Consider the following 22,489-nt stretch of genomic DNA (forward strand, 5'->3'; position numbering starts at 1 on the left):
AAATGGAATAGAGATAGTACCCAAAGATAGAATAGCTTAGAGTTTTTCTAAAATTAAACAAAGATAAGAAAACTCAGATTCAAGAAACACTAGTCCTGAGGATATGTGAAAATAAATTTACACGTAGGCACATTCCTAGAGAAATTGCAAAATTATCAAAAAGTCTGAGAAGCAACCAAAGAAAAGAGTGTGTATATGGAACTATCCATTACAAGCACAGCAAATTCCTTTCAATGACAACTATAGTCATTAAATAATATCTTCAAAGTGTTAGAAGAAAATAACTACTCCAAATTCATGCCCAGCTGCACTCTTAAGGGTAAGGGCAAAATAAAAATGTTCCTCAGATGAACAAAAACTGTAATGGTCTGCCATTCACAGATCCTTCTTAAGATAACTAGCAAAATTTAGACTTCAGAAATAAGGAAATTACATAAGGAAAAAAAAATGGAATGAAGGAAGCAACAGTGATCAAGTTAACAGATAAATATTTAGGAAAACCTGAATAAACATGGACTGTCAGAAGTAATGACCACTTATTTAAAAGGTAGAGCTAAAACCAAGTCTGTACCAAAATGTTAGATAATAGTAGCATGTTAGATGGGGTTATTAAAACCAGTTAAAATACTCCAATGATCTTTTTTTTTTTTTTTCTCCAATGATCTTATGTTGCTTGAAAGAAAGATACATTGATCACCCTTAGAGTAAGTCAAACAATGTACATTAAAAATGTCAGGATAACTACTAAGAGAAATGGAAAGTATTTCTAACAAACTAGTAGGGAAGAAAATAGGAAAAATAAACTTTGTCAATCCAATATAAAGCAAGGAAGTAGAAACAATAAGTAGAAGTTTATAAGAAACAATAAGTTGTTGTTTCTAACAAACAAAAATGCCCACAGAAATCACCAAAGATGCTATAAACATATACACGCGTGCACACACATCAGTAATCACAATGAAAGTAAACGAACTAAAAAGATGCTCAGATTGGACTTTTAAAATCTAGTTGTGTGGTATTTTAAAGAGATTCAAAAACATTGCAGAGGTAAGACAAATAGAAAATTAATAGTAAAATGGTATTTTTTAAAAGGATATTACTAGTAATTAAAAAACTAAACAGGCCACGGAAAATTCGAGAGAATTATATTGTTCCCATCAGCTATTGCTCTATGGTAATCCCACCCCAAAATTCAGTGAGTTAAAACATGAATATTTATAATTGCTCATGAGTCTTAGATCAGCTGAGAACTTGTGCTGATATGGGCCAGGATCAGCGGACCTTGACTGGGCACCCTCATGCATCTATAGTCAGTGAATGGGTTGCCCAGGGATTGCTGGTCTAGGATAGTTTCATTTGCATGCCAGCTCTTGGCTGAGACAAGGGAGAGGTTGGTGAATGAGCCATGTCTCTCATCATCTAACAGGCGATTGGAAGATTATAAGGAAGATAAGATGTACAAAGACCTCTCAAGGCCTAGGCTTAGAAGGGAACACAGTCATTTCTGATTCATTCTATTAGCCAAAACCAATATGACCATAAATAAGATTATAGGAATTTCCCTTAAAAAAGCAAAGTTTAGAGGAACTTTTTCTTAAGATTTTATTTTATTCATAAGAGACACAGAGAGAGAGGCAGAGACATAGGCAGAGGAAGAAGGAGGCTCTTCTCCCCTGCGAGGAGCCCAATGCGGGACCTGATCCCAGGACTCTGGGATCATGACTTGAGCCAAAGGCAGACATTCAACCAATTGAGCCACCCAGGTGCCCCAATTCAGAGGAACTTGATGGATCTCTGTACTCTGTACTATACTCAATACTATATGTCAGGATATCAGTGGCTAATACATAAGATATCTGGAGAAAAGAGAAATCAGACTGATTTAAAAATGCAAAGGGACACCTGGATGGCTCAGTCAGTTAAGCCTCCAACTTCAGCACAAGTCATGATCTCAGAATCCTGGGATGGAGCCCTGCCTAGGGCTCCCTTCTCTGTGTTCAGCAGGGAGTCTGCATGTCCTTCTACCCCCACCCCACTCATGTGTACTCTCTCTGTGTCCCTTTCTCACTCAAATAAATAAAATCTTAAAAAATAAAAACAAATAAATAAAAATGCAAAATATCAGTGGGTATCCGAAGATCTAAAGAAAAATTGATAAAGATAAAAACAGAAATAAGTAACAGTAGAGACGGGGTGTTTAGAGAATTTTTTCCTGAAATCACCTGCATATATTGCTTTTTAGACTATGAAAACTTTCTTTTCCCACTGCCACTACATGATCACAGCTACCTTCTTGTAGTATGTGTCCTACCTTTTTTATATCCCAAGAAACAGTTGTATACACATGCACTCTAAAGGGTATGGTAGTTTCCCTCCATCAAGACAGTTTTCAAAATCAGAAGAATTTCAACTTGTTCTGAACTTATTTTTATCATACTTTTCTGCTGCTTTTGAATTTAATCTTTCCAATTTAGCTGATAATTAAAGTTCAGGCAGGCAAATTCTCTAAGCAGTTATGTCTAGGGGGTTCCATAAAGGAGTAAAACTCTTACAGACCATCAGAGCATTGGATTGACTAAACAGTTTCTGAGAAAAAGGTCAAAAACAACGGAGCATGTCAAATTAGATTAGAATCCTAAGTCCTTAACCCATTGAGGTACAGAAGAATAACATTTGCACCACAAAATAAAATATATATAATTCCACACACTCACATATATAGTCATCTTTATTCTTTCCTAAACACCTGTACAATCCACTTGATCAAATAAAGTACTAGAGGAAATAATCTCAAAGATTACAGATGACAAACATTTGACTATATTTTAGGACATACCTCCTATATTTTAGGAGGCACAATTTGAGACTAACAAAAGTGCTTTTCAGTATATTCAGTATTTAAAAGGGATTTCCACTTTCATTTTCTCGGTAGCCTTTTGGAATAGCAAAGGAAATACAAACATCCATGTTAGATAGGAAAATGTAGATCCAAAAGAGTAAATAGACTTAACCAGGGTCAAATGTTAGGATTTAATGCCTCTGTTATTAGCAAAAACAGTACAACAAATTTCTTCTTTCTGACCTTCTTCATCCTGATAATCACAATACTACAAATTTAATTCCATCCCTTAGAGTATCCCCAAGTTACCTGCATTTGATTGCTGAGTTTACAAATTAGGAGAGGTTAGGTCTCTTCTTCTTGAATAGATTCCCAAAGTCTGAGGCAGAGATAGTCTACTTATTTATATTGGATATTTGTACATACCCTGAAAACTATTGATTTTAGTTTCTTAGTAACAGAGGCACATGTGGCTAGAGACAAAATTACATACTACCTGATTAAAAGATGTTACAATGACATCATTCTTCTGAGAACTTCTTGTTTTAATTTAGCTCCTGATAAGAAAGAAATATATGCTAAAGGGATAAAAGGGAATAAGTGTCAATGCACTGACTCAAATTTTGGCAATAAATCATGTCTTTTAGGCCAGTTAATATCATGAATATCTAATAGCCTCAATATCCTCTTTTACTGCCTTAGGAAGATGAGACTCTGCCTATATCTATAAATGACAATTGTCTACACAAACTATGCTATTTTCTGGTGTGAGGAAATGCAAATGAGATTGAGCAACAAATAAATAAATAAATAAAATAAAAGCATCAGCTTGCTTTTCCCAGGAAAGTATATCCTGGAGCCTTTGGCACTTTTCTGTTTGCTATTTCTATATTAAGCTAACCTTGAGCTAAAGTATTGTGAGACAATGAAAAAAAAAAAAAAGTAAGCAGCATGCAGAATGGTTAAAAAGGAAAGAAGGGCCATGATCATTAGTCTGAGATATGTGAAAGAGAAATGAAAGTATATAATCTAGTTGGGGAGAGAACATGTACACACATGAAGTGATTTATCAGGTGTGATAGATTGATTATTAGCAAATGTAAATTAATATGCACAAAACTTCCATTAACCAGTACAAACAGACAATTAGTATGGGCTATATATAAATTAACCTCATTTTTTCATTCATATGTGCTGGTGGAGGGGGGTGAAGCACCACACATATACATATTTTATTGTTTAAAAATTTCCAAAATGTGGTTTTGGACCTTTGCTGTTCTAGCAAGTAAAATATAGTAACAATGGATTTTGGATTTTCCAGGAGGGCTCACATTTCAAATACTTGACCTTACTGCTTCCATTAAATCTATCATTCAGGATTTTGTAAAGACTTGAGGGTATTAAACTGAATACCAGAAAACTCATATAGAGCTACAGATTAAGAAATTATAAAAGACTGCCATATATACATGCAATACATGGACATACTCTGTAAGTTTCCTTTATGAAAGATATAAGTTTATTTTATTAACATATTTTTCTTTAAAAATAAAGTTTAAAAAAGATTATAGTTTGTCCAAGATTCCAGCTAATTGGTCTACCAAAGAATTAACAAATACAGAGAAAACATTTCTAGAGACCCGGTTACACTTAAAGCAGTTAATCCAGACACAGGATTTGAGTCATGACTATGAATATGCAAACCAGCATTTTTGATACATTACAATATTCATAAAACATCATGTCAGACAGTGTATATTAGTACACTCAAAAGTTTGTTCTTTGCCTTCCTCTACTCTAAAAACTGGAAAGTTGAATATTCAATTTCCCAGCCCTTTATAAGTAAGCACCCATGGGTCAGTTCTCTACAATGAAAGGTTGGCAGAGTTCTGCTAAAAAAGCCTCCCTTCCAGAATTAAAACACAAAGTGTCACAAAGAACTGTTTTCCCCCTTTTTTGAGGCTTGAAATACAGACAGGATGCGTGGAGGTCAATAGTTATGCTCTACCAATGAGTCAACTGAGTACGAAAAAAGGAAAGATAACCCCAGGGTTGTTGGCCCTGACATTGTAAAGCTACTACATCATTGCCAGAAGCAATCCTTTGTAGCTTTTGTTGTATGTGAGATCAACAAAATAAAACAATACAAAACAACAACAACAAAAACAAAAAGAACTACTCAATAAATACTTTTTTGAGCTACTATCTATTCTGGTTCTTACAGCTGATCATACCCCTAACTAATGAAAATGTCTTCTATTTTTACAAAGTTTAATAAGGGCACTTTCCTCTTTACTATTACCTCATTGTTTCTAACCACAAATGTGTGCAGTAGGCTAAGTGGTATTAGTCATATAACTAGTGAAAATAATAACAATTATAGTAATAATAATAATAGCAGCTTAGATTTATAGCACTTACTATGTGCTGCCAGTATGCCAAGTGTTTTATAAGGCATTATCTTGTAAAAGCCCTAGTCTTAAAAGCACTCTCAAAATTTTTTTAAACTATTAGTTTCAAAAACATACCACAAATCATTCTTATATACTTAGCCAACTCAAAGAACAAATAATTCATAGCCATTTTACAATTTTTTTCCCAAGAAATATCAATAAGAGGCATTTAGCTACATTCCAGTTCTATATATTTGAAAAAGAGGACATTCTTCCTTACACCCTGCTCACTGAGCTGGATTGGATGTTATTCCTCTGACCCCATAATACAATTTCAATATCGTCATTGCACCTCTGTCACATTCTCTTATAGTTATCTATCTCCCCAACGAGATTTTCTTATGCATCTTTGTATTGAGTGCCACCTAACATTTCATAAAACATTATAGATGTGCAATAAACATTTGTCCAGTAAACAAAGAAACTTTTAAAATATTGTCTTCACCCTTTCTTTCTGTAATAATTCTGCTTTCACCTTTCAATTATCATTGGATTATACTATCCTTTATTATGCCTCTAGCAAAAATTCTTAAAAATCTGTAAAGGGTTGGGCTGCCTGGGTGGCTCAGTCCATTAAGTGTCAGGCTTCAGCTCGGGGTCATGATCCTGGGGTCCTGGGATGAAGCCCTGAGCCTGCTTCTCCCTCTCCCTCTACCCTTCCCCTCTGCTCATTCTCTCTCTCTCTCTCTCTCTCTGCCCTCCACCCCTGCTCTCTCACACTTTTGTATGCTGTCTCCCTCTCTCAAATAAATAAATAAAAATTTTTAAAAATCTGCAAAGGGCTTATAGCAATTTAACTTTGTGATTGTAGGGACTGATATGCCTCTAGAATCTTAGCATATTTTAACTTATAAAGAATAAGCCTCTGATGTTCCTTCCCCTTGCTAAAGAAAAAGGAACCCAAACTGGAAATTTTGTTGAGTCAAATTATGTGTTTCACTTAACTGTCAATTCAAACATAATAGTAAATATTATCTGTTCATGAAAGCATGATTTAAGTATAGTTTATATATCCAAAAAGTGAGAAATTTGTCCTCTCTGGCTAATACTTCTCCATATCAATTTGTTTTTTCCACCATCAAAATAACAGCAGTTTTTCCAATGTTAAAATATACAAACATATACACATGCATGTATTCCTGCATACTGATGTATGTGCATACATATATGTACTCACACATATATGCATGTATACACATATCCACATATACATACACACAGAAATAAATAGACATACAATTCTGTAAAAATATGTGATTCCTTGCATTTGTGCAGAATTGATAAAACTGTTAAATCTCAATCTCAAGACATTTTCAAAATAACAACAAGGCTAATAATGAAACCCTAAAGTTGAAAAAACAAAAATGCTTAGTCTCAAATCCTTTAAAAAAATAATTTGCATTCACAATGTGTGCTAAACTTGGCCTTTATATTCACTATCTAGTGTACCTTATACTGAGAAAGCAACAAAATTATTCAAAATTCAAGAAATTATTCAAAATTCAACATTTGTATCTTATTAAGTGTGTTCTTGGAAATAATCTCATTATTTTAGCTATCAACACATAAGGTTTTAAGCAAAGGGTTAAATAAATGTTATTGGTCTATGTCTTGTTTAGACCATTATCAGTTTGTAACTCTATGTTTTTTAAGATACATTGAGTCTTTAAATCAATAAACACAAGAGGAACTAAGAAAGGAAAACTGTTATTGCTATAATTATGTCATAGGTCTGAAATGCTACCTATGAACAGATTTTTGGATGAAAAAATTCAGTTATAAAATTATGGTTGCATGTGGTTAAATTGCACATGTTTGGGATTATATTATATAAGGCAACAAAATTGTGAGCATCATCTTTCCTTTCTTTCTTCTGAGCAAGCAAGATCCCCAAAGTAGCTTTGAGGATACTTTATTTATGGGCCTGCTAGTTCAGGAGCCACACACCAATTCATCATGCTCCTGCTTTGTGCCATCTGTTATAAATAAATATCCCTGCCTGCAACTTTCTGTCGGGGCATGTGTTTACTGTTATGCAGATGAATGCAATATGGGAAGACATTAAAGCTAAAAAAGAGAAAAATTGCTTATGAAAATGTCTATTGAACGTATATATTCCTACTACTTGTATGCAAAGGTTCAGATCACATGAAGGCCTATAGACCAAGCAGGCTCTGACTCAGAGCTCCTCCTTTAGCTTGCAACTACCTGGGAATTAGATGCAAATAAGCAGGGGTAACATGGCTAGGTTAACAAAGAAGTGTCCATGGCCAGGGCCTTCTTCCCAGACTGCTTTACCATTTCACAGGACATACTGCTGTGACCTTGGGGAGAGGACAGACAGGTAATGTGGGAACAGTGTTAGAGAGTTTTGAAGGTAGCAGTCAGCAGTCAAGCTAAAGAGTGAAGAAAAGCATTCGAGGGGTCTTTGAGAAGCTGGATTGACATAGTCAGAGTTCTCAGAAAGCAAAATAATGCTGAGAAGTGTGTAGAAAATGTTTGAAGTGGAAAAGGCCTAGAAGGTTGGGAATGAAGCCAGGCAGAAAAAATGATGACAGGGACTCCAATACTAAAATACCATAAACAACCTCTGGAACAGTTACTGAATTCTCACGTACCTTAAGACAATTGAAGGCCTTTTCTCCTATAACACCTGATGCTTCTCTACCACCTTCCCAGAATTCCCACAGACCTAGAAATAGGAAGGAGACATCCACAAGGACAGAGAATGGAACATTCACAACACATTATATTTCAGTAAGTAGACAGAGTTATCTGTAACCCCTTATGTCAACGAGAAGACACAAGCCCCAGAAAAATCACATAGTGATACGGTGCTGAAAAAACATCTCATTGACTTACTAAAAACTTAACAAGATTTTCCCCCAAATAGGAAGAGCAACAAATTAGGATAAACATTCTAAAGATACCTATTTGATTTTTGGCTGCTTCAACTGACTGTAGTATAGACAAACAACTATATATGAAAACCTTGTGACTATTTTTCATACCTGGAGTATAAAAACATATCAGTTTTCTCAGTGGTGACATAGAAAAATTTGGTACTTAATGAAGGTAACTAACTTTACCTTAAAAATCTGTTTACAATCATTATTTTTTTCTTTATAAATTTAAAAACTATGTAACTTGACTATGAATTTACTAGAATTCCTTACGGCCCACATAGAATGTTTAATTTGGTAAATCTATATGAGGAACGGATACCTCTAAATTAACATAAGAAAATAAATTATTCCCCAACTTCAAGATAAACTACAAACTTCATCCCTAGAGTGTCATTAAAGACTTGCTATATCTTTCCAAAGAGTGTTTTTGAAAGCCTATTCTATTGGCATTTTAATATTCTGCAATGTTATCTGTTAGTCATTTTATTATTTCCTTTAAAGATTTAATTCAATTCTCTTTGATGTGTTTCTCAGAAGATTAATTCTTCCTATTATTTATTTTTAGTACAAGATTTCTCCTTGAAAATAGGCCCTGATCTATTCTTTTTTTATTGGACTTAAATATTTCTGCTTGGAAATCAGAGTTTGTGACTGAATTTGAATTTAAAAAATCAGAAGAGGGGCGCCTGGGTGGCTCAGTCAGTTAAGTACCTGACTCTTGATTTCGGCTCAGGTCATGATCTCAGGGTCATGGGACTGAGCTCCACGTTGTTGGGCTCCATGCTGGGTATGGAGCCTGTTTAAGATTTTCTCTCTCTCCTTCTTCCTCTGCCCCCTTCCACACCCTCTCCCTCTGCACATGTGTGTGTGCACTCTCTCTCTCAAAAAATAAGACTAACCTTTATTAAGAGCAAATATTATCACTCTAACCAATTTGTTTTGTTCATGATATTCTCCAATTTTGAAAATGTCCAGAATCCAAATTTTAAAACTGCATGTTGTAAAAAGTAGGTTACTGGTAAGAAAGCACCTACAATTACTCATTATATATCACACTGCTTGATTTGGGGTTTTAGTAATTGCTAAAAGTGGTAATCACTAATTAATCATAATCAAATTAATAAATGCCCAATTACACTTCTAAATCATGATTTAAATAGAGTTACAGTAAGGACTATAGATATTACCCATGTATTCCTCCATCTGGCAGAGTTCCATATTAAGAATGAGCTTTTACACCTGTAACATTTAAGGTGGCAGAGTGAGTCGTACTTTTAACCTTTGCTCTCATTTAAGCTATTGCCCTGGAAGTTACTGGACATGAGCTTTGCACTAACAAGTTCCACACTTGAACAAATCCGAGTATGAACGAGCATTTGTGGCTAAACATAAAAAGAAGTTGGTGTGGGGAGGGGTGGGTGAGAGTTTCAGGTCTTGATATTTTCTACTTTGCCCATCAGCCTGAGTTCCTTATTTCCTTTCTACCTGAATTGTTTGCCGGAGAGAAGATGACAAATAATGGAACTGATAGTAACTTTCCAGTGAGTAAGAACAGTCCTTCTATCTGAGAGGAAGAATGTCAGGTCTGCAAAAGCCAAATGATCCAAAGTACCCAAAGGAAAAACACTCAATGTGACTCCAGCACCTTGGGTCTCCTCCCAAACAAGCCCTGTGCTGCTATCAGTTTTGATAAGCAGGCTTTCCTCACCCATGAGGCTATAACATGATAATGTCATTCAATAACCCTCACACCCTTTCCTGCTATTTGTCCAGCACAGGAAACTGAGGATTTTCTTGTCGTGTGGACACAGCGGAAATATCTAGCCAGCAAATACTGACCCTTGCATGCAAACAGACCCATATCCTCTTTCCGCCTGACAACTTCCTTCCTGCATGCTAAGAACAATCTACCCTTCATTTTTTTTTTTTTTCCGGACTTTATACTGACTACTCTGAAAGCCCTAGGGGAGACAAATGTAAACTTCCACTCAACAGCTGGACTCTCAGACAAATAGGCTGACATTAAACACGGTTGAAGGCACTGAAGATGCCCTCTAACTATGGTGATATTGTATGAAAACAGTGTCTACACATCACAAACAGACATGTGCTTTGGCAATTGCCTGAAGAATTTGACCTGTCTGGACAACTGCACTAGATATTTCAGATTGGAATCTAAGATATTTAAAATTACATGCCAGAAAGCTCTTTTTAGCTATACTGCGAACTGGACCTTCACACTTGGGAATTAAAGACATAGACATTTAGGCCTGGAGAGGCAGACGACATTAGCAGCTAAATCCACTTTGCTCAATCCAGCAGCAAAGTGAGCTTGCTAGAGATATTAAAAATCACTATTCATCTTTGAGTTAGGTAGTAAGACCTGGGGAGGTTATTTTGCCAAGTTTATCATACTTTACACCTCAAGCAAGGACAAGGGGCTTATCAAATTTCTTTCTAAAATACTGAAAACTTAGGCCTGATAGTCAAAACCCCGGTGTACATTGGCTACATTTAATTATCAGAAAAACTTCTTGATATTCAAAAGACAAAGAAATCAAGCTCTGAAATCTAACCCAAATTTTAAAAAAAATTAGGCATTGTTCACATCTTTATATGAAATCAGTTTCTTAGAATGTGGTGGCTAATAACAGGCAAAACTTAAAAACTGATTTAATATGGTCAATAATTTCATTTGGTTTAAAACATTTCACTTCCTGAACAAACCTCATATCAGGATATGCCTATGCAGCCAAAGCTCAGGAGCATATAACAGGGAGGAGAAGAAGGCTATCTGTTGAAGGCAAGGCTGCCAAGCCTAAAGTCTGTTATCACCAGCTGCCTCTTTCCTCATATGTCCTCAACTGCTCTCCAAAACTTCTACACATAAAATGATACCTAACAATGGTAAAAAAAAAAAAAAAGAAGAATAAAAAGAAAGAAGAAGGAAAGAAAGAAAGAAAGAAAGAAAGAAAGAAAGAAAGAAAGAAGAAGAAAGAAAGAAAGAAAGAAAAGAAAAGAAAGAAAAGAAAAGGAAGAATAAACACTGCTATTTTTTTAGGGCAGTTATTGAATTGGTAAATAGCATTCATGGCCTCTTATGACCTTTTATCAAATTACCCAACTGATGAGTTTTCAGGTCTTTAATCCACACATAGAAGTTTATTTAAAAATATAAAAATATACAATATTAAAAGAAGCTTAAAAGTGCTGAGTGCTGTCACCAGCATTGTAGGGAGGGAAAGACTCAAACTCAGTCTTCTAGTCCCTAACCAATAATTCATCTAATTATATGTTATCACCATAACCAACAAAATAAACATAAAAATAATACTGAAAGTATTCTAAACACTTATTAAGTGCTTCTATTTCATCACAAAATGTGCTAAGAGTTTTGCATGGGTTATCTCATTTAAACTTCACTACTAATATTATTTTACAGTATTATATTACTAGCTGATACTTAATGAGCACTCATGATGTGCAAAGCACAGTTTTTACAGAACTAATTAAATTAATCCTAACAAGAACCCCGAGATAAAAGTGTTATTCTTTTACAGATGAAGAAACTGGGACATGAAAAGACAATTAAATGGGGCTGGGTCTAGGAACCAGGGAATCTGAAAGTTTAGAGCCTAAGATTTTGAGGGAGTCCCTGAGTCTCTGGTTCCTCATCTAGGACATGGGTCTAAAAATAACTGCCCCACCCCCTAACAAGGCCGTAAAGGGACCAAATGAGAAAAGAAAAGGTGTGTGAAAAATTAAAAGGGAATTTCTCTAACCCTTAATGCACACAATTCCAAATCACTAGGGTAAATGACAGGCTGTATGTCAATTAAACATAAAAGCCACATTTCTCCTCTGTGGGTTTTGTTTCTTCACTTCCTTTAACAATTTCTGACATTTTCATAAGCTTGTTCAAAAGAAAGAAAGCCATGCCATTTTGAGAGCAAAGAGCAATTTACTTCATAACTGATTGGGTAAAATGTCAAGAAAACAAAGAAACAGAAGGATATTGGTGTTGGCTGCAGCTATAAAAACAACCCAGTGCAACATGGATGAAAGTTATAGAAAAGCAGCGTAAGAGAGAATCTTATGCATGTATAGTCATTTGCTCAAAGATGCTGCTACCTCAATTCTAATATTCATCCTTGGAAGCAAAAAAGTACTGATAGGCTCATTTCAGTGCTTTCTCTGGGAGGCATGATCTCAGAAGGAAGTCATGGAGCAGCAGAAAGTACTCCAGGTCTCCATCACAGGACCCCAGTGTTAGGAAGGCTCCTTCTCACACCTCACAGCCACACAAGGCTCTAGGCCCATAAAGGCGGCTCATGGAAATACTAACCCTCCCAAGAGAGAAGGTTACCTGGAATGTTGGAATGAACATACACCACTCTTGAATGGCCCTTCACCTTGGTTTGAAAAGGTGGGCTAGAAAGGAAAGAGTTTTCAATAATTTCACATATTATCTGCCTCTGTCCTTTCTTCCATAAGGATAGCTAAATGGTGAAGTGCCTCCACGTGCAAGGTACTGTGCCAAGTAATACACATTATCTCTTTTAATCCGGACCATACCCCTCAATGTAGATATTGTAATCTTAAACATGAAGAATTTAAGAAACAAAGAGATTAAGAGTATATAACTTGTGACCAAGCTGTGACACAAATCCTGAAAATTTGAAACTAGTTTCTGTGCTCCATCCATTAAGGAATAGCTTCTTAATAACAATAATAATAATTAGAAGAAAATAAATAGTGGGTTTATTTCCATTGCTGAAGCAATAGATTGTTGTGCCATGCGAGATATAAAGTCGTGAATAAGGCAGGAATGTCTTGCCTCTGTCAACTTGGAGTTTACTGTCTAGCAGATAAAATAGATATTGAACAAATAATTTTTAAGTGCATCGAATGTTATTTAGAGCTTTAAGTACATATCCTAAAAGAGTATACCTTAAGGACCTTTAACCTAGTCCAGGGGATACCTGCAGAAGTACTATGTAAATGGAAAGAGGGAGGATGAGTACACATGAAGTAGATAAAAGGCAGATGAAGAGCCTTCCAGAGAAAGGTACTGGTGAGTGAGTGTGTGTGTGTTTAGAAAGGAGCATTTCAACACAAACCAACTGCATACATCCCTCGCTGCATACTATTCATTTACCAGGAATGGTATGAGTGTTCTCTGTTATACAAAGATGAGTATGGTGAAGCCACACTTTCACAAACTCACAATGTCATAGAAGAGACAAAGCCATACAGAAATACAGGAAAAACAGTGGTAGGTGGTGTAAGGAGATATAAACATGGTGTCAAGGAAAGGTAAAGAAAGAAATTAATATTGACACGAAAGAGAGCTTTTCACTGGTCCTTGAAGGGTGGATAACCTTCAAAATTTGCTGAGTGATCTACTCATGCAGGGGGAACAAATAGGAAAGTAGGGGTTAGCCAGCATATAAAGGCTCAGTAATCCCTACCCTCAGCCTAAAATAGGAATAAGAATCCTAAATGAGTGAATTAGGGGTAGCTAATGAAAATTGAGGCATGAAGATGACAGCAGAGACAGCAATACAAGAGTAAGCAGGAGGGCTTGTGCTAGATGAGTTCCTGGCATTGTTCCCACTCAGTTTTTCCGTCTCCTGGAAAGTGTGGTGTTGGGAAGGCAGTCTGAGTTTAAAAAGGTAAACACAAGCCTGGGCAGATATCTGCACCCTATGCAGCAATGTGAACAGAACAAAGACATAAAAAAGAATGAGAAAAGACATTTCTCTCTTCAGAGAACAACAGCAAAATCATAGTCCAGCAAATTACGTTTTTGTAATTGGGAGCACAAAGCACCTGAAATGGAGTAGCTAATTGAGTACGTGTAAAGAGAACCTTAAAGCCCAGGAAATATACACATGAACTTCACAGAACTAGAAAAAAAAGCAAGATGGAAAATGTGAATTCAGAAAAAGAGAAGGAAGAAGCTGGAGAACTGACCTGTGACTAATAAACAGTTGTCAACTCCCTCGCATGATACACTGTAATAAATAATAAGCAGAAATACACCTGTACAATATGCCTACAATAAATAATGACAAATAAAAAATATTGTAGAATTATTTATAGTGCCTGAAGCATGTATTTTGACATATATTATTTCAACTAATCTTGTAAACCACCTTGTAAGATAAGTATAAATCATGTCAAAATGGAATGCCAGCCGATACTTATCTATTGAGAATAAATGGCCAAGAAATAAGATTCTAAATACATAAGTCCTGTCCTAGACCAGTCATCTCTCCATAAGTTGTCTGAATTTAAAAAAGAATGCCCAAGGGAACAAAGAATGATTTATTTATTACTATCTGAGACTTTGACCTCAACACTGACATGGACTCTAGCCTTCTGGGCTAGATATGGAAGATTTCTTTTGCTCTAACAAAGGAGATTCAACTACAGTACAGCCAAAGCAATTCTAAAACCTCCTACCCCAACCCCAGCCCCCCATCCAAAGCCTAACCCTAGATCTTACTGTTTCAGTGGAAGAAAATTCCAGTCCAAAATACACATGCCAGTCAGAAGCAGTAGAAATCACATAAGTGAGAGTGCCTGCCCTGGATCTCAGGCTAGACTTTGGGAACTTCCTCCAAGTCACTCTCACTTTACCAGCCATGTTGAAATATGAAAGATGGCCTATTGCCTCTACAGGAAACTTTATCCAAGTTCAAGAGGCAGAGGCAAGTAGGTCTAAAAAGGCCATACTCACGTGTGAGCCAGTCTTCAACCTGGTACAGCCTTTAGCACTGCATCAACAAAATGAACCCAAATGATTCGTAGCAATGTTCCCCTAGAGAAGAAGCTCTCAGCTTCCTCCTCCCACAAAGAAGTATTAGTATCCCTACTTTAGAGCTGTCAATGGCTTGACTAAGAACATACAATAATGAAAAATTAAACTAGAAATAGAATCCCAATCTTTTACTTCAAATTCCTTGCTGTTAGTTAAAAGGAGAACTCAAAAGTTTTACTAAATTAGTTTTCATGATATGGTTTGTATGTTCACAAATAATACTTTTATCTCCTAAGTCCCACCTTAAAAACTCATTTTGGAGAATAGAAATGCCTCAAGCAAGACATATATTAAATAAAACAGCAATCCTGTCACTATGCTGATGTCTTCTCTGAAATACTCATGTTAGTGCCCAAGGAAGGACCAGAAACAGATCACACCCTGATTTATACTGCCCTATTTGCTGAATATGAGGAGTGCATAGAGAGGCTGTAGATCTGAGTCCATGTGTATTTGGAAATCCTGAAGCAGGGGCCCCCACTATTGTATTTTTCAACATCTTTGCAAACACAGGGGAAAGCCCCAGGAGTTGTAAATCTTATTCTAAGAACCAAGATTCTGTAACAAGGGACTCATAAGACCTGCCAACAAGTTGGTGGGTATATTTTGGAAGCCATTTTAATCTAATATTTTGCCTCAGGAGAGCTTGTTTGGTTTTAATAAAAGTCCTCAACAAGGATGGATGACCCAGTACATCATTTCTCTTGCTTCTAATTTAAGAATCTGGTACATAAAAGCGTAAAGAGTGTGAAGGAAATGGATCATGACCTTATGACATTTGGCATGATTTCTGAGGCAGGTGTCAGATAGGTTCATAAGCAACTATCTTGCCAAATCTTATCAAAACCTAAAAGACAAAAAGAGAAGAAAAAATACACACTTTATAATTGACATCAAAAAGGAAGTCATTTTATTTTTAGTTCATTTGCTTTTGGAAGGAGAGCCAACTAACTGGAAAGAGTCCATAATTTAACCAACATCAGATCGTCTTACTACATTCCCCACTGAAACTTAATAAATGTTAGTTTCCAGATTTACTGACCTCACAGTTTTTTCCACTTAATGATCACCAAGCACCTTTAATTACTTTAAATGAAAACAAAATGAAGACCTGAAATCTCATGATCAAGAATTGATTTCTAGTGGACAAGCAAAATTGTTTGGTCTATTTTTATGGTTGATATAATTGTATTCAAAACCCATAAACAATGTTCATCCACTTCAATACTTTTTCAGCTCGTCTTCGGTCATAAACTTTAATTAAAACAAAACATCCCTTAGGTAAATCAAAGGAAGTACCATTGAAATAATATAAACACCAGAGGAACCTTGGGCTGTTTCCATGCTCAAGTCTGATTAGATGGAAAAGCACCAAGCACTTGTGTGAGTAGACCAACCAATAGAGTTTGTGACTATGAGAACTTCCTCTAGTATTAAAGACCTTTGGCATAGTTTCTGGGAAAACTTGTGCCAAATTTCTCTATTCCAAGAGAGGGTTTTTTACTTGGAGGCTGTGGTATCTATAAAGGCTATCTTTCATGAGCAGGGTGTCCTCTATTTAGCTGTCAGAGGGCCTGTCTATCGCAGGACTCAGACTGTCTGTCCCATTTGGCTGATGTCAGAAACTTATGCTGGAGTTATGGCAGAGAAAGCATGTTTTCCATTACGCCTGCACCAAAGTGTTGATTAAGGTGGCACATGTCAGACCTGGGAGTAGCCAGCACTTAGAAATAGTATAGACCTTTTACAGATGCTGAAATTGTTTCCAGAAAATTCAACATCTCAGCCTATCTTTTTCTTTTAAGATAGAAAAGAACTGAGAGCATTTTGTACTAGCTTATTTTTAAGCTAGTACTTTAATCATATCTAAATTTTTTTTTGGTACCATATTCAGACCTTTCCTTTGTGTTTGCGGTAAAAGAATCTTGATAATTGACAAGTGGATTCTATAACAGGCAAGGATTTCAAATTTTACTTGAGATTCAGTGCTCTCTATAAAGGGTCCTCTTCATAAGAAAATGATTCTTAAGCTTTTTAGGATTCTGAGCTCTTACAAAAGCTGTCAAAACTATGCAAACTTTCTCAGAAAACAATTGTCCAGGATCACAAACCTATGTACAACACTTAAGAGTTCCAAGGGCCTCAGATTAAGGACCACTGTTATAAATAAAGCCAGAAATAAGCATATAGCTAGAAGATTGAATTTTTGCTAGTAGATAGGAACAGAATCTCTTCACAAAACATAAATACCAATAAGGCCATGTATTTTAAGCAGTTGTTAGGGGTTGGTAGATTGTTCATATCTCGGGAGGTAGTAAAAAGCAGAGGGAGGGTATCCCGAAGGCCAGCAAGCCCTATTTGTAAGTCTCCTTTCAAAGGACAACTTCTTGGAGAATATATTGGTTTCCAATGACCATTAGTCAAAACTACATTACTTCTCTTTTAGGTAACACACAGACAGTGTCTAAAAGAGACAATGACTGGGGCTGCCAGATTTAGCAAATAAAATACAGAACAGGGAGTTAAATTTGAATTTCAGATGAACAATAAATAATTTTTAGTGTAAGCATGGCATGTCCTATGCAGTATTTGCAATTACTCATTGTTTATCTGAAATCAAATTTAACTGTATTTTAGCTAGCAAGCCTATCATGATCCAGTAATTCATAGCCAGATCACTGGCTACTCCTGACAGTGGGATCTAGGTTTCTATTATTTTCTAAACAGTAAGTAATGAGAACTACTGGTAGATTTCACAAAACCGCTTCAGTGTACTCTTAGGCTATCAGTAATTAAGGCTAGCCTAAGCGATAAGAGATTGATATTTATTATTCTCATTTTCCCCCTAATTATTTGACCTTGGCTCATGAATTAATCTGTTCATCTTTCTCCTCTAAATCTGGATGTTTGACATTCTTCAGGGCTCAAGCTTGTATACTCTTCATCCTTTCCCATTTTGCATTTTCCAGTACCTTATCACTTTAATAGCTTTACTAACAACTCCTCAATCCACACTGCTATCATTCTAATTCCAGATTGCTTCTTCCTGGTACCAGTTGAGCCTTATATCAGAATGGACTCATGAAACCCCATAATGGGGTGCCTGGATGGCTCATTCAATTAAGCATTGGACTTTTGATTTTGGCACAGGTCATGATCTCAGGGTTGTGAGATGAGTCCTGTGTAGGGCTCCATGCTGGACATGGACCCTGCTTAAGATTCTCTCTCTCTCTCTCTCTCTCTCTCTCTCTCTCTCTCTTATTCTCTCACTCTGCCCCTCCCAGACCCCTCACAAGAACTCTCTCTAAAAAACAAAACAAAACAAAAATATAATAACATCTAGGGATCCCTGGGTGGCGCAGCGGTTTGGCGCCTGCCTTTGGCCCAGGGCGCGATCCTGGAGACCCGGGATCGAATCCCACGTCGGGCTCCCAGTGCATGGAGCCTGTTTCTCCCTCTGCCTGTGTCTCTGCCTCTCTCTCTCTGTGTGACTATCATAAATAAATGAAAAATTAAAAAATATATATATATTAAAAAATATATATATATAATAACATCTCAATCCACCACCAAATAGCAAAGCATTGTTTTTTTTCTTAGTTCCCTTTTTCCCTTATTCCACACTCCTACAATTAGTTAACTAAATCCTGTATATCTACCCATTCAATATTTTCCCATTCACTACATCCTTTCATTTTCCTTTCCCAGTACTCTAGCTCAGATCCTCATCATCTCTTTCCTTGTATTAATTGCATTAGTCTCAAATTCATCTCCCCACTTTTATTCTTTTGCCATTTCTTATCCTGAAATGTAAGGCTCTTGAAAATATCGCCAAACTTCCTTTCCAGGCTAAATACCTCTCACCCTGTAAGTGTTCTATAAACCAAGCAAAATGATCTATTCCTGATTTCCCAAATATATCTCTCATTTTCAACCTAAACAATCTGGCTTTTACTATTATTCTCTTATCCAGGAACATTTTCTTACCACCCTACCCTATCTCTCATTTAACTGTCAAAATGCTATTGCTGCCTCCTTCATGAAATTTCTCATAATTTGCCTTTCTGCATCTATAAACTCTCTGCATCTATTTTGTGGCATACATTACATTGTACCTGGTAAATGTACCACTGGTTGACTGACTTTATCTTATCCTTCTCTTTGAAAAAAACTTCATAGGCCAAGCACAATCCCTCAACAAAGTAGGCATTCAATAAATAGTTGCTAAAATTAAATATGATTTTCCAAATCAGTTGTCTGAAATCAATGCCTAAGTTTTCCTTTTACTTAGGTGGCCAACGCAGAGTTGACAGGTTCTCATTTATAAATGCTAAATGTATATGTAGTGCCAATAACCTATAACTGATACTTAGTTCTATAAATAGTGAACTTTCTTAGAACATTGAATATACTCATCATCACAGTCCATGAAATATTTGAGTTTTGTCCTTAGGTTCTTGGTCCAGTCCAGGTTTTGGATTTGCTTAGTAGAGTAGATGCTTAAGATTCCTTATACATCTTTCTACACTGATTTACCTGTCTACCAGGTGTTCTACATTGCCCTCCAACTGCTCATTTTAAGCTATTTAATTCTGCAATGCATGTTTCATTGCTGATATCCTTAGAAAATTTTTCTGCCTGGTAAAATAAAACCTGTTCTTTGTCAGTTTAATAGATGCCACTAAACTACTTCGTAGAAACACTGGGAAATATGAATAGCATGGGTGGCCAAGACTTTGCTTCCAGATTTTTACTTTATTGCCTTTTGACTTTTACAAGACCTACTTAAGGACAAAGATTGAATATTGCTTAGCCCTCTGAGGGCCATGCATTCATGACAGGCATTTCCTTTGCCCGTGCACTAATTCATTTCTTACCACCTCTGAGAAAGTTTATTTTTTCCAAACCCTGTAAGGTCTATGAAACTGAAAGTAACCTCTGAATCACCATGTTACTATATACAGTGAGGTTAGCTTGGTAGTTCTAGTTGCTGCTACAAAGTTTGGACTTGGGATATGTGTAAAAGCCTCAATGGAACACAGACAAATATTTAGCAAACAAGGTGATTTAGAAAATAAACTACCTTCCAAACCACAGAGAAATTGTCTCTATTATAGCTGGTAAAAAAAAAATCTAGACAAAGTATAATTTTCAAAAGCAGATGTTTGTGACAATCATCTGGACCAGGATGACTTAGTGCCTTAGTTATAATTAGTGTAAATTAATAATAATAAGAGAGATAGATGGTAGGATAGATGGATAGAGAGAGAGAGAAATAAGTAGGTAGGTAGGCAGGTAGATAGATAAAGTAGATGATAGCAAACAAAATCCTAAGAAATCAAGTCTTCCTAAGAATATTAAAAGTTGGAAGAGAAAAAGCCAGAATGCTGTTGATATTATCTTTTTTGAATTTGTAGATAATTGATATATGAAATTATATTCATTTCAAGCATACAACATAATGTTTCAATACTCACATATGTTGTTAAATGATCATATAAGTCTAGTTAACATTCAAATTTTTAATGATTTTTGAAATAGTTATTCTAGTCTGAATCATAAGTCATTTACTTCTATCTCCCTTCCACTAGACTGACATGGGGTAAATGCATTTTTCATATTTATACCTGACAAAATGTGAGCATATTTCACTAAATAGAAGACCCTGAAGACCATAGATTACATCTTATTCATCTTTATTTGTCTTCCCATCACCTGGCCCAGGGCTTTGCATGTTTTTAAATGTCCAATTATGGTTATTGACTTTGAATTTGGTCAGTCTTGTAGTATAAAGACAGGTGTTGTCTAAACTAGCTGTATCAAACCCCTGTAAGTACAAGTTCTCTCTGTATATTAATAAGTATTGAGACTCCAGTTTTCAGATGAAATTCTCAACCAACATTTATCATACTGACATAAAAATGTATTTGTCTTTCATTAAATTTGAAAAAAAATTAAAATAATTATTATTTAGAAAGAAAAATGGAGGGAAATAAAGTGATTAATATTATAATAGTAAGAAACTAAATACATTTAACTCTAAAATGACAAATAAAAGTAACCCAGTTGAATTTAGTTAATTATAAATTTTTATCCAAGTGTTCAGACCATCCAAATGTCTGCTTTGGAACATGGTTTGATATAAGGATAACATTGGAATGAAATTCAATAGGCTACAAGGGTATGAAACTGCAATGTTCATTTCCATCTTTTTTATTTTTTAATTTACTTATTTATGATAGTCACACACACACAGAGAGAGAGAGAGAGAGAGAGAGAGAGAGGCAGAGACACAGGCAGAGGGAGAAGCAGGCAGAGGGAGAAGCAGGCTCCGTGCACCGGGAGCCCGACGTGGGATTCGATCCCGGGTCTCCAGGATCGCGCCCTGGGCCAAAGGCAGGTGCTAAACCGCTGTGGCACCCAGGGATCCCCCAATGTTCATTTCCAAATGGGGATCTGCTGTGGGGCACGTAGAGCCAACACAATTGAAGCACTTATGTGTTAATTGTATGTTAAATATTAACTTTTATAATAACAATTCTATATACAGAGTCATGAAACATTTTTTACATCTTCCAAGAACTTCCACACACTGTTGTGATAATCATAGTCCTGAGGTGAAGCAGGACAAACACTGATCTTCTCAATTTACAGTTAAGGAAATGGAAATACAAGGTTTTAAATAGCGTGCCCAGTACATCTTCTTTCAGTTAGGGGCAGAAAGAGGATGGTGCTCATCAAAATCAAAGGTAGACTATCTCTGCCTCCTTTATCCATTTCACCAGAACATACATAGCAGAGTGCTGGCATGTTATAAACAACCATTTCAGTCGTTTATTTATTTGAAAGTGATTTACTGAGTATCCATAATGAAAGAAAGAATAAAAGTCATCTGACCTAAGATCAAAGTTTTATCTTAAATGTACAGCAGTAAATTCAAAATGAAAGTGGATAATGCCATGGCACCGCCCTAGATTCTCCCTTCACAACTGAGGCATTCTTTCTCCTGATTTACAGATCACAGCTGTGTCCCCCTATAGAAATCGCTCTTGTCCAAATGAAATTGTTTTGCCCAAGGTTATGTTTCCTCCTGGGGACAGCCTATATCCAATGAAATGTCAATACAAGGTTACAAAGCTTGAGCCCTTTGCCTCAATTTGGGAAATCTCTGGAGGATCATTCAAGTTTTAAGACTCCCAGTGAGATCAGCTGAGGTTGTTATTGAAACCACACTGCAGCTTAGCATCTTAGCTGTCCAGGTCTGCTGCCCTTGCTCCCTCATAGGTGGTGTTCCTAAGACTCCTCAACATCTGTATCCAAATCTCCAAACCTGTTTCCCCAGGATCCTGATCTGTGATGGTTGGTACAAGAGTCTTATAGGGAAGAATCTAAAATGAGATGTTCATTTCTGGATACATCCAGAGTCTCATTAAACTTTAAGCTTAAAAAAAAAAAACTTTAAGCT

At 36.1% G+C, this 22,489-nt stretch overlaps 1 long non-coding RNA gene across 2 annotated transcripts in view; it reads right to left on the reverse strand.

Annotated features, from left to right (window-relative positions):
* LOC121485007 overlaps positions 1-22,489 on the reverse strand; it is a 33,302-nt gene that overhangs the window by 6,997 nt on the left and 3,816 nt on the right. The window contains exons 2-3 of one of the 2 annotated variants that reach the window (XR_005986180.1): positions 15,793-15,871; positions 7,911-7,984 (exon numbers count right to left, since the gene is read on the reverse strand). This is a non-coding gene — a long non-coding RNA (uncharacterized LOC121485007). The remainder of the gene's footprint in view (positions 1-7,910; positions 7,985-15,792; positions 15,872-22,489) is intronic. The other variant, XR_005986179.1, reaches the window with a different exon arrangement.

The sequence above is a fragment of the Vulpes lagopus genome, chromosome 2 (genome assembly GCF_018345385.1).
Source record: "Vulpes lagopus strain Blue_001 chromosome 2, ASM1834538v1, whole genome shotgun sequence".
Classification (NCBI taxonomy): domain Eukaryota; kingdom Metazoa; phylum Chordata; class Mammalia; order Carnivora; family Canidae; genus Vulpes; species Vulpes lagopus.